General features: G+C 44.4%; 1 protein-coding gene across 1 annotated transcript in view; it reads left to right on the top strand.

Moving 5' to 3' along the window:
- AP1S3 (adaptor related protein complex 1 subunit sigma 3) overlaps nt 1-13,712 on the top strand; it is a 97,524-nt gene that overhangs the window by 61,656 nt on the left and 22,156 nt on the right. The gene's annotated exons all lie outside the window — the stretch shown is intronic.

Raw genomic sequence — 13,712 nt, 5'->3', positions numbered from 1 at the left:
TTGTCTCTTTTTATCACGGAAGCTTCTTTTCATTTTATTTACTGGGTGACTCTCTGAAGTAGTACTCAAGGGCCCAGTGGCCGCTCCCAACAGTACCCTGTCAACCTGCAGTTCAATACTTATTTTTAGTTTTTGTTGTTGTTGTTGTTGTTGTTGTTTTATAGTATGAGTGGGCCTTCTCCACCCAGACCCCCCATCTTCCAGTAGGTAGGTGTCACACCCACCAGCTGCCGCCAGCACCAGGTTGGTCCCATCAACGGCCAAGACGCAGAGACTATAAAACCCAGCTCCTGGAAGCGTGCGGCCGCATTCACGGCTGCGGGACATCTTTTTCCTTTGGAGAACCTGGCAGGCTACCAAAAGTATCCTGCCCGCACGGCAGAGTCCGGCAAACTTCCCGTGTCGTACTCAATATGCCAAATACCAGTAACAATGATGGGTCTCATTCTCCTAATCCGGAAAGAACATTGAAATGGCTCTTTTAAAATCTCAGGGCTAGGAAGAAGATGTTACTGGTGCCTGCTCGAGGAAATTGACGAACAACAGGATGATTGTGATCGTGATAGTATGAAAAATTTGGCTTTGTCCACGGGAAGAAACAATATAAACTCAACATTTACAGATAAGGGTTAGCTCTATCACTCACCTCTTAAAAAGTTTACATGGACATCTCGTTAAAACCAGCAGTATTCTCCCTTGGAAGCAGTATTATTACTTGTTGGTTTGTTTTTGTTTTGTTTGGGGAGCTGGAGAGAGAGTGCAGAGAGCAAGGCCCTTTTCTTGTTGGTGGCTTACCTGTGCTTGGTCGCTGGCATCCCATAGGGTTCTCCAGGCCCTGAGCCCCATTCTTAGTGACCCCCAAACCCAAACAAACAAAGCCTCCAAAAGCCAAGGTTTTGTTTTTTTGGGGGGGATCACTCAGGGCTCCCTCCTGGCTGGGCTTGGGGGACCATATGAAGAACCAGTGATTGAAGCAGATTAGCTGCATGTAGGGCGTGTGCCCTAGCTATTGGGCAAACTCCTCAGCCCTGGGTCAGTGCTTGGGCTGAGTGATGGGGAGCTGCTGGACTAAGTGGTGCTGAGAACTACTGGTGACCTGCCTGGTGATGCTCTGTGGGGCCAGGTAGGGTTAGGGATGGCACAGGGACCTCCAGGGGCAAAGCCTGCATGCCAGCCTTTCTAGCTATTTGTCTGGCTCACAAATCACACAATCACAAATCATCCTGTTATTCGTCGATTGCCTCGAGCAGGCCCCAGTAACGTCTCCTTCATCCTGGCCCTGAGGTTATATTCAAGGCTCTGTAGGAGAATGAGACCCATCATTGTTACTGGTATTTGGCATATTGGGTACGCCACGGGGAGTTTGCCAGACTCTGCCGCGTGGGCAGGCTACATTCGGTAGCCTGCCAGTTTGTCAGAGTAGGAATGAGATGTCATAATAAGATGTCGCGGCCGCGCGGTTCCGGGAACTGGTTTTTATAGTCTCAGAGTCTTGGCCGCTGATGGGATTACACGGCGCCAGGGGGCCAGTTGGGGGGTGTGACCCCCGCCTACTGGAATTTGGAGGATCTGGGTGGAGGATGCTCAACTCCAATCCGAGTAGGCTCGGAGATCTCGGCCCCGGAACCCACGTGGCTTTGTCCCTCTGCCGGTACCTTCAGGTGTGCGGAGAGTGGTCTCAGCATGGTGGTGGCTGGTCCTGTTTTATTGATGTAGGTACTCCATCTTCTTAGAACTCTCTGACCCTATTCATGTGTGTGTGTGTATGTGTGTGTGTGTGTGTGTGTGTGTATGTGTTTGTGTTCCTATGTTTTGTCATGTAACCCACTGGTTTCTTTCCTTTCTGTTTGTTCCCCTTTGTTTTCTTTCTCTCCCGTTAGAGTCAAATGCCAGGCAGTCCTTGGCCTCTGGTCCTGTGGAACAGTTGGGTGCCTGACTCCAGCAGGAGCTTCTGAGGGCAGAGCCTGGAGGCCCAGGAGGCTTCCTGCCCTGGTAGCACTCCCGTGTTCATCCCAACCGTGCTGTTCTCAGGCATTCTCTGGGTGGGTGGAAAGTTCTCGTTTCTCTCGGTACCCCCCCTCTTCAGGTTGCATTTTCCTCCCATCTCTCAAATATATATATATATATATATATATATATATATATATTTGGTTTAGGGGTCACTGAGCTGTACTCAGGTCTTATTCCTGGTTCCGTGCTTAGGGGTCATTCCTGGTGGGGTTTTGGGGGACCCTATGAGATGCCAGAGATCAAACCCGGGTTGGATGTTTGCCAGGTGGGTACCCGACCCACCTCACTCTCTCTCTGGGCCCCTCTCAAAGCTTTCTGACAGATGCCAGCTCTGGTCTTTCCTGCCTTTCTCCTGTCATTGGGCCTTGAAGACAGTCCTCCCCTCCTTCCCTTTGTTATTGGTGCTGTTGTGATCACTAAGAGTTGCTCCCATGCTTGACCATGGTGTGCCTGCACACTCAGTTGTGGGGGTCACCGGAAGTTGCACCCCAGGACTTCACCATGCAGCTGTCCCGGGCAGCAGAGCCACCAAGACACGTGGCACGGCTGCAGGGGCAGGTCTCGGCCCAGCGTTCACTTTGGTAAATTTCCTGGTGCAAAGGGTGTGTTTTATTGTGTCACACCTGCTGGTGCTCAGGGGTCCAGGTGACCAGGTGGTGCCCATCAGGCATTAGTTCCTTCATAACTGGGGGCCAGAGATGTAGTGAAGTGGGTAGGGTGCTTGCCTTGTACGTGACTGACCTGGGTTCAATCCCTGGCATCCCATATGGTACCTTGAGCCCAGCAGAAGTGATCCCTGAGCATAAAGCCAGAGTTGACCCAGAGCTCTGCCAGGTGTGAACTCAAGACAAACCAAAACCAAAAAATAAATAAAAAAACCTGTATAACTGGATGTGGCCCAGTAACTGTGTTTGGCATATCAAATACGTCATGGGTAGCCTGCCAGGCTTTGCCATGCGGGTGAGATACTCTTGGTAGCTTGCCAGGCTCTCCGAGACGGGTGGAGGAATCCAACCTGGGTCGGCCGTGTGCAAGGCAGAAGCCCTACCCACTGTGCTATTGCTCTGGCCCATGAATTATTATCAGCAATAAAAAAAAAATTATACCTATGTTCTATAGATATATACCAGGGGTTGTAAGAATTACCGAGGAAAATAGTGGTTGCAAATGAAAAACTTTCAAGCAGCCTACTGCAGACACACGTGGTGGCTTGAAAGATTGAACTCATGTAACATCTTGCAAGGCAGATGCTTAAGCCACTTGAGCTATCTCTTGGGCTCCTAAATGCATCTTCAAATTTGTGCTCCCTGCCCCCCCCCCCACAAAGTAGCCAGAGAGTAAAAAAGTGGGTAGTTTAATATTTACCTTGATCATTCCTTTTATTTTATTTTATTTATTTATTTTTTTATAAGCCATACCTTGTAGTGCTCTGAGACTATTCCTGGATCAGTGCTAATGGAGACCATTTGATGCTAGGGATTAAAATCTGGTCCCCCTGATGCAAAGCATGTATTCAGCCCTTTGAACTATCCCCTTGGATTTTTGATATTTTGATATTCATCACCTTATAAGCTAAGTGTAAAAGACTAAGCTTCATATATATATATTAGCTTAATATATATATTTATTTTATAAATAAATATGTATTTTTATATTGGCCTAATCACAATGATTTAGGCTGGGCTGGAGTGATAGCACAGTGGGTAGGGCATTTGCCTTGCACGTGGCCGACCCAGGTTTGATTCCTTCGTCCCTCTAGAAGAGCCCGGCAAACTACTGAGAGTATCCTGTCCACATGGCATAGATCCTGGCAAGATCCCCGTGGCGTATTCGATATGCCAAAAACATACCAACAAGTCTCACAATGGAGACGTTACTGGTGCCTGCATGAGCAGATAGATGAACAACGGGAGGACAGTGCTACAGTGCTACCTCGGGCTACTTCTGGCTCTGTGCTCAGGGGTCAGTACTACTGGTGCTCAGGGCACCTCTGCAGTATTGCCCTGGCTCTGGCCTCGAGCCTTGTACTTATATAACATGCATGTGCCAGGTGTCAGTAAGTGCATCGCTGGCAGGGATGGCCTGGAGTCCTGGCTCTCTCTGAAGCACAGTCATTTCGGCTGCTGCTGTGACCAAGTGATCCTCAGGGACCACCGCAGGTGCTCACTGCCTGGTGGAGGGTCTCACACTCACCGTGTGACCTAGCGAAGCATTTTCCCCCTTTTCCTTGTGGCTTGAATTGAGTCAGCTAGTGAGTGATCTAACAGGACGGTCTCGTAACAGGAGTCGGGGTCCGCACCTGCCTAGAGGGGCTCTTGCCAGCTTCCCCGCACTCTTGGCTGTTCACAGAGCTGCGTTCATTGCGCCCAGAGGCCTGCTCCAAATAGCCGTTCCCCCCAGCCGGAAAGGGATGTGCATCTAGATTCTTCCTGCTACCCAGCGTTCTCTAAGAGTTTAAATATGGCATTAAAAAGCCATTTTCTGTTAATATTTCCTCACCCTCCAGCATCATCCTGGAACATATTTTTTTTCTGCTATTTTTTTTTATAACCTCATTAGAGGCTCAGTATCTTCCTCATTATCTTTCCATCCCGTCTCCCTCCTGTTCCTTCGCTTCTTCCTCCTCTCATTCTCCTCTTCTCTCCCCTGCCTCCTCCTCTTCCTCCTCCTCCTCCGTTTCTTCTCCCTATTTGGCTTCTTCCTTCCCCATTTCCTCTGCCTTAGCTTCTTTCTCCTCCTCCTCCTCCTCCTCCTCCTCCTCCTCCTCCTCCTCCTCCTCCTCCTCCTCCTCCTCCTCCTCCTTGTAGCCATGTTAGTTGCAGGAAATGCATTTTACACCCCAACTCAGTTTAAATATATGGAACTGGAGCAGAGGTGTCCCGAACACACTCTCTTAATATATTTGATTGTTCGGGTCTGTTCTATTCCTTTCGGATGTGTGCTTGGCGTCAGGGTTGAGGCTCAGTGGTCGAGAGCTTGCTTCACCTGGTGGAGGCCCTGAGTCCAGTTCCCCTTCACCAAATAAATGAATAGACTGCTTGGTCTCCACTCTGTTCATTACACAATCCTCTGCACTGCAGCCTGCTCTGGGAAAGGGGAGATTCCAGGTAACATGAGTAAAACCTAAACTCAAAGGTTCACTCTGTGTGCGTGTGTGTGTGTGTGTGTGTGTGTGTGTGTGTGTGTGTGTGTGTAATTTAGCTGGAGTTTCTTTCTTTCTTTTATTTAATTTTTTTTTAACTGAATCACTGTGAGATATAGTTTCAAAGCTTTCATGATTGAGTTTCAGTCATACAATGATAGAACACCCATCCCTCTAACCAGTGTACATTTGCCACCACCAGTGTCCCCAGTATCCCTCACCCCACTCCTCCCCCTGCCTCTCTGGCAGACAATTTCCCTCTTACTCTCTGTCTACTTTTGGGCCTGATGGTTTGCAATACAGATACTGAGAGGTCATCATGTTTGGTCCTTTGCCTACTTTCACCCATCCTGAGCGATCCCTCCAACCATCATTGACTTAGTGATCTGAAGGTTTACTCTTTCTGAGTTACATTTTCTTCAAGTCATTGCTAGAATGAAATCTCAGTTTTTTTCCCAGGACCACACCCAGCAATGCTCAGGGGTTTCTTCTGGCTCTGCACTCAGGAATCACTCCTGGTGGTGCTTGGGGGACCACATGGGATTCTGGAGTTCTAATCTGTGTTGGCTGTGTGCAAGGCAAATGCCCTACCCACTTTACAACCTCTTCAGCCCCTGAAATAGCTTGATCACTTGATTTCCCGTTAATCATCGATTTGCTCGAGTGGGCGCCAGTAATGTCTCCATTTGTCCTTGTCGTGTGCTAGTGTAACCCAATGGCATCTGTTCGCTCTGGGAACACGAAGAGCCTCAAACTGATCGTTCAGGATCTTGATGAAGAAGTCTGACCATCTGGTAGGTGGGCGGCCACGCAGTCTTTTGACATCCCGTGGAATCCAGTCAGTAACAGCTCTAGTCCAGCGGTCGTCTTTACATGACCAGCCCATCTGAGTTTTGACACCTTGGCAAACGAGACAGCATCCCCGATTCTTGATCGTCCACTGAGGTCGGAACTCCGGATTCTTTCTCCCATTTGAGTGAAACATGATATTCCAAGCATTGCTCTTTCAATTCCTCTTTGTGAGACCCGAATAGCGTTCTCATCCTGTTTGTGTAGGGTCCAGGTCTCTGAGGCTTATGGTAATGCAGGAAGAACAGTGGAATCAAAGAGATGTGCCCGGAGCCGGAGGTTCTTCGTCCTCTTAGCTATTTCTTTGACGTTCTTGAAGGCGTTCCAAGCCGCTCTCTTCCTCCTGCGCAGCTCAGGTGCCAGGTCATTTGTCATGTTGACTTCTCGACCTAGGTACACATAGCTGTTGCATTCGGAGATGTTCGTTCCGTTGAGAGCGAATGGGGCGTCAGGAACGAGGCTGTTTCTCATAAACATTGAAATAGCATTATTTAAAATTTAAAAATTATTATTTTTATTTTTGGCGGGGGCATGGGAAGGTCACATCTTCCCATGGTGTTTGGGTGCTAATCTCAGCTTGATACTTAGAGGTTGCTACTGACAACCTAGAATCTCAAATATAAATTCTGAAAACCTTAGTCAAGTACAAAGAGGAAAAAATATGGTTTATACTTCTACTATTCCAAGATAAACACTATTAACATTTCGGTCTATTTCCGTCACCTAGTATCTATGTAAGTATAGTTTTGAGTCATTGCTACAATACCCTCTCTCCCATCCCCCCATCCTAATTTATACTGTTTTTTTTTTTTAAAAAGAAACTTAACATATATCATAAGCATTCTTATTTTAGCAAATCCTACCTATTTTTTCTTTATTTTAGGCAATTTAGGTATATAGTTTCAGTTTCCAGTTTTGTTTTGGGTGTGTCACTATAAAAAACTGTGTTTCACTAATAAAAAAACCGTGGCAAACAGCTGAGCTTCAACATTCCTCTGTGTTCTATTCTAAGGTGTGTCCTTGGGATAGATTTAAAAGTAAATTTACATGTTCAAAAAGAATGGGTACTTCTGGGCTCTTGACAGTGAGTCACTTCTCAGGAAGTTTGGGTTTGTAGAGAGGCCATTGTTTTTCAAGACGAAGAGGGTCTTGGAGTTTACTATCTACTTATCAGGGAGCCCAGAGGAGGGGGCAGAGTGGACCAGATGCAGGGAAACTGGGGCAAAAGGTCATGCTCAGTACATGCACTTAGAACATTAGTTGGCAAAGGATGCATGTGGCCACCTTTGTATTCCTCTGGGCAAATGGTTCCCACACCTGTGCAGTGGATTTGTGGGTGATCAGGTATGACACGAGCTGAGGAAATCCTAAGAAAGGCTTGTCTTCTCTTGTATGCTTAGTAAATACTCGGCAACCACTGACATGAAGAACCCATGCAGGGGCTGGAGCGATAGCACAGTGGGTAGGGCGTTTGCCTTGCATGTGGCTGACCCAGGTTCGATTCCTAGCATCCCATATGGTCTCCCGAGCACCGCCAGGAGTAATTCCTGAGTGCAGAGCCAGAAGTAACTCCTGTGCAGAGAGGGTATAGTGGGTAGTGCACTTCTCCTTCATGTGGAGGACCTGGGTTTGATCCCCGGCATCCCACAGGGCCCCCCCAAACTTTCAGGGGTAATTCCTGAGTGTAGAGCCAGGAGTAACTTCTGAATATTTCTAGGTATAGCCTCTGAATGCACAAATAGGAAAGCTAACACTGACTCTGTTGCTTCTGGACTGTCTTGTATTTCTCTTGTTGGATGGATGGTACTTCCCTGCTTGTGCTTGGGGACTTGTTGATAAAATAGTTCACTCACAGGGCCAAAGTGAGAATTTTGGGCACAGCCCTAAAGTGGATTGTCAGCAATTACTCAGGAAAAGACTGAGCTCCAAGTAATACTTTGATGAACTTGCTATGTTTGGATTTCAAGCTTGCGGTGTTAACGCTGGAGAGATAGTACAGTGAATAAGTCTCTTGCCTTATAATGGCCGATCTCAGTTCCATCTCCTGAAGAATCTAGGGTTTCCTGACCATTGCTAGAAGTAAGCCTAGAGCACTGCCAGGTGTAGTCTAAAAACCCAAGCAAACAAAATACAAGCAAATAGACAAAAGCCCAAATTAATTGCTCGAGAGGATACACTCTAGTGAGTCACCAAGATTCATTCTCTGGATTCTCTAAAATAACATCAAATCTGGGGGTGAAACAGATCAAGACAATCCACTGTTTTTTCCCCAAGCACATTTGGAGAGGACTAAATCATTCAGCACTATCTTATGGCATGCAATTACTGAGTTAACTGGAACTTATTCCTTGTTTATTTTGAATTTGGAACACTTTTTTTTTTTTTTTAAATGTATTTCAAATAGGTCTTGTGGGTGCATGTATTATGTCCTGGGTCATCATGCTAAGCGAAATGAGTCAGAAAGAGAGGGACAGACATAGAAAGATTGCATTCATCTGGGGGACATAAAGTAACAAAATAGGAGATTAATACCCAAGAATAGCCGAGATCAGTACCAAGAGGATTACTCCATGGCTTAGAGGCCAGCTGGGCATTCTAGGGGAAAGGGCAGCTCAGATAGAGAAGGGAGTACCAAATAAAGGGTGTTTGTAGGATCCTTCCAAGATGGGATATGCATGTTGAAAGTAGACTATGAACCGAACAAGATTGCCACTCAACGCCTCTTTTGCAAACCACAACACCCAAAAGGAGAGCGAGAACAAAGGGGAATGCCCTGCTACAGAGGCAGGGTGGGATGAGGGGATGAGGGTGGGAGGGATACTGGGATCCATGGTGGTGGAAAATGGGCACTGGTGGAAGGATGGGTATTTGATCATTGTATAATCGAATCCCAAGCACAAAAATTTGTAAGTCTACAACTGTACCTCATGGTACAGCTAATAAAAATTAACTTAAAAAATTAAAAAAAATACTCTTTGAATTTGTTATCTCAATGAAAAAATTGTCTGGTTCTTGTTCTGCATTGTTGACTTATGTTGAAGAAGAGAGGCATTTGATTGGAGAGACATCTGCAACATAGAACTGTAAATGGACCTCAGCAAGAGCTCAGCCTCTCATTGAAGCTTTGGGCATTGATCTGAGTTCCCTGAATTAAAAGTAGCATTCAGGATATAGAGAAATTTAGAGGAATCAATATAATGGTAATTTTGAAAATAGTACCAATAAGCAGAGGACATAAAACCAGACTTATTTCTTCTGGGAGGAAAAGGTTAAAGTTGTCTTCCACTGTGTGAAGAGTTTGTTAGTGTTGGGAACCAGAATCCAGAATACTGGGGGTCCAGATGCTGCCCTGAATACAGACCCCGGTGGGGGGGGGAGGTCCTGTCTGCTCTCTCTGTTGCCCCTCCTGGAAGAATTATATTTATATATATATATATATATATTTTTTTTTTTTTTTTGTTTTGTTTTGTTTTCTTTGAGTCTCACCCGGCGATGCTCAGGAGTTACCCCTGGCTCTGCACTCAGGAATTACTCCTGGCGGTGCTCAGGGGACCATATGGGATGCTGGGAATCGAACCCGGGTCTGCCACTTGCAAGGTAAACGCCCTACCCGCTGTGCTATCGCATGCTGCCAACATGGTCGACCCGAGTTCAATTCCTCCGCCCCTCTCAGAGAGCCCGGCAAGCTTCCGAGAGCATCTCGCCCACACAGCAAAGCCTGGCAAGCTCCCCGTGACGTATTCGATATGCCAAACACAGTAACAAGTCTCACAATGTTACTGGGCCCGCTCGAGCAAATCGATGAACAATGGGAGGACAGTTGTCTTGACAGTTGTATTATATTTATATTCATTATATAATAAATGAATGCCCTTGAATATGTAGTAGTGTAACCTAGGTAGACCAAGATCATCAGGTGCCTGTCCGAAGAATGTTGTTCTTCTCCTTTTAATGATTTTCGGTTCTAAGCAATAAATTCTGTTCATGGAGGACAGTTGAGGCTCTGAGTCCCCGAGGCTGTTTGCCCCCGACCCCCTGCTTTTTCTCTCTTATTTCTGTCTCATGGTGCCCCTACTTTGGGCCTGTTCACCCAAGACTGGTCCCTGGCTTGTTAGCATTCTAGGCCTGGTGATACCTTGTCTCTTTATAAAATCAGGGAAAATTTGTTTAAACTCTAGCAAAAGATTTAAGTTAGGTGGCAAAAAGAATATGTTCTGACAAGAAGTGTAATATGAACATTGATAAAATGTGTGGGTTTCTAAATTCCAAGTGTAGACTTTTGATGGAATGAACCCATTCACTGGCGCTGGGCCAAAGCTGAGTCTTGTTTTCAAAATCTGGAGGAGGTTTTCAGATTCTGTTGCCATTCGGTTTTCTACTTTGAGAATGTCACTTTTGTGATGGTCTTTTCTTTGGAAGACAGCAAAGCAAAGCAAAACAAAGCACGAAACAAAAAAATCTTTCTCACTATGATTCTTCAGAATCAATAGCTGTTTCGTGATGGAATTATTCAATCCTGTTCTCTCAGTGGAATGGGTAGTTAAGGAAAGGGGTCCTAAGCAAATATGGATAATTCCAGGTTGAAAAGTCAAATTTCCTTGGAGTTATAGAGAAGCAAATCCTTTAGACTATTTTCTCTTCACTTGTCATATCTTGACCCTCCAATTCTCCAGAAAGTGACACATCTCTTTTTTTTTTCCTTTTAAATTTTTATTAGTGAAACACCATGAGGTACAGTTGTGTATTTACAAATTATTGTGCTTGTGTTTCAATTATACAATGGTCAAACACCCATCCCTCCACCAGTGCCCATTCTCCACCACCAGTGATCCCAGTATCCCTCCCACCCGCCATTCCCCCATACCACTCTGCCTCTGAGTGACACATCTCTTTCCTAGGATGATCTGTATAGATAGAAAACCTCAATTTCTATAGACTGAGAGTAGAAGGGTCTCTAAGGAAAGACCCCATTCCCTTTATCCATAGATATCACCACCTGTGAGATTTTATGACTTATGCAGTGACATGTAGAACCAAACTTCTTGAGTAACGGAAGCTGAATATTTTGTAAGGATTTAAAAAATTTTACTTGATTCTATATTGTTCTCTTCATGACATGTTCTCTACAATAAAAAAGTAAAACTACAAATAAATTGATTCTAAATTTGCTCTTCTTATACTGTGGATTAAGAAAACCATAAAATAGTCATAAAATTTTCCTGCTGTGTAGTCAACACCATGCCATCCAATAACCTCAGTAAAGCAAATTGGTACTAACTATGAGGTGCCAAAGTAAATGTCTGTATGTTCTATCTTTTCCATTCAGTTAGGCCATTGGAAGAGATCTTGAAATTCCTTGAAATCTGAACATAAGGAAAAAAATTCATTAAAAATAGGATCAGGTTGCTTCCTCAATAGCCCAAATAGTGTCTGAACTATTAAGAAAAATCTGTTGTGTTGCCAAAGACAATATTACTTGAGATAGTTTATTCAAAGCTTTCAACCAACTGACCACAATGTGGAGTTTAAACAGTTCATGTTTAAGACTTGGTTTGACTTTCAACAAAGGTGCCAGGAATATAAATAGGGCAAGGACAGTCTCATCAATAAATGGTGGTGACCAAACCGACCATGTCAATGCAGAAGAATGAAATTAAACCCTCATCTCATTCCATATTAAAAAATCAACTTGAAGTGGGTTAAAATACTAAAGTACAAGAACTGAAACTATAAAATAACTAGAAGAAAACATGTAACAAGCCTCTGGGGGGCTGGAGCGATAGCACAGTGGTAGGGTGTTTGCCTTGCATGCAGCCAACATGGCCGACCCGAGTTCGATTCCTCCGCCCCTCTCAGAGAGCCCGGCAAGCTACCGAGAGTATCTGGCCTGCACGGCAGAGCCTGGCAAGCTCCCCGTGATGTATTCGATATGCCAAACACAGTAACAACAAAGTCTCCAATGGAGACGTTACTGGGCCCGCTCGAACAAATCGATGAACAACGGGAGGACAGTGACAGTGGACAGTGACCCTAAGGAAGGAACTAACTCTTCTTACCTGTTGGAATTGCCATCAAGGAAGGACATAGAGAGAAAGGAATGTTTAGGTACTGCCGGTGAAAAGTGCAGTAGATAGCCAATTGTGAAAAACAGGACATTCTTCAAAAAACATTGACCTACCACATGATCCCACTACTTACTATAATATTCAGAGGATATGAAATCATTATCTCTGGGAGATGCCTGTATTTCCTTGTTCATCACAGCATTATTCACAGGAGACAAAGTATGAATCAACTTTGAGTGTTTCAGTAGATGAGTGGGACAAGAAAATGTGTATATACAACTCCTCTAGATGGCATAGTAGGAGAATCTGCTGACTTGGATAGCCGATAACAATTCAACATTAGGTCAGTTTTTATAAATGGTGGCAGAACAGTTCTTACTAGAAAATAAGCAAGAGAAACTGGATCCCCGGATAATCAGTGAGGCTGAAGAAAATACAACGTGTAGAAGTTTAGAAACAAATCAACATAGTAACTAACCCAACACATTCCAAAGCATTCTTTTATTGTAGCTTATGCTTTAATTCTGGGATTCAATTTTTTGGGCTCTAAACTAGACTTAGGTTACTTCCTTTAATGGGGACTTGTGGAATTTGTTGTGTACTAACAAAAATAAAAATAAAATTTGCATTAATAAAAAAGAAAAGTGTGAATATATACTATATATGCACACATTTATACAATGGAATATTATTTAGATTCAAAAACAGAAAGACATCCTGTCAATTGTGATGGCACGGATGAACTAGAAAACATCATTCTTACTGAAATACGCTGGGACAGAAAGACATGGGGAATCATGTCAGTTCCAGGTAGAATCTATAAAGAATCAACTGAATCAAAGCAACTAGTAGAAAGCATCTAACTGTGGTTTCTAGGAGCAGAGAGTAGAGACAGTTGGGGAAATATTGGCCAAAGGATGCGAAGTTACAGTTCTGTAGTGTGAATGAGTCTAGATATCTGCTGTAGAGTTAGTAATATTATATCGGATAATGAAAATTTGCCCGAAAAGCATATTTTAAATGTTCCCATTCTATACAAAATTGGTAACTATACAAGGAAAAATGCTAATTTACTTCAGTGTAATAATCATGTCACTGTGGATTAATAGCAAATCACGGCACCTTACAGATAAATACTTTTTACTTAGAATATAATTCTCTTCTCCCTTCTTCACTGTACTAGGCTTCATCTCCTCCCCCTCCTTCTTTATACTGTCATTGTTTCTATAGGTGTGACATGAAGCAAGGGTATAATCTTTTTTTTTTTTTTTGCTTTTTTTTTTGGGGGGGTCACACCCAGCAATGCACAGGGGTTACTCCTGGCTCATGCACTCAGGAATTACCCCTGACGGTGCCTGGGGGACCATATGGGATGCTGGGAATCGAACCCTGGTCAGCCGCGTGCAAGGCAAACGCCCTACCCACTGTGCTATCACTCCAGCCCACAAGGGTATAATCTTGAAAGTAAATCCTTCTATTGTTTTTAATTTTAAGGTGTGATTTATGAAGGGAGCACATTCATTTAGTTTTTTCAAAAGAGGGATATACTCTCTTGTTCTGTTTCCTCTCCGTGATGAGTTTGTGACTCAAAAGGTACAACAGAGACTGAGGCAGTAGCTCAAGTAGAATATGCCTTGTATGTGTGG

Source organism: Sorex fumeus, unplaced genomic scaffold (genome assembly GCF_029834395.1).
Source record: "Sorex fumeus unplaced genomic scaffold, SorFum_2.1 ptg000014l, whole genome shotgun sequence".
NCBI lineage: Eukaryota > Metazoa > Chordata > Mammalia > Eulipotyphla > Soricidae > Sorex > Sorex fumeus.
Note: the sequence above shows the minus strand (reverse complement) of the source record. Positions and strands in the feature narration are given on the sequence as shown.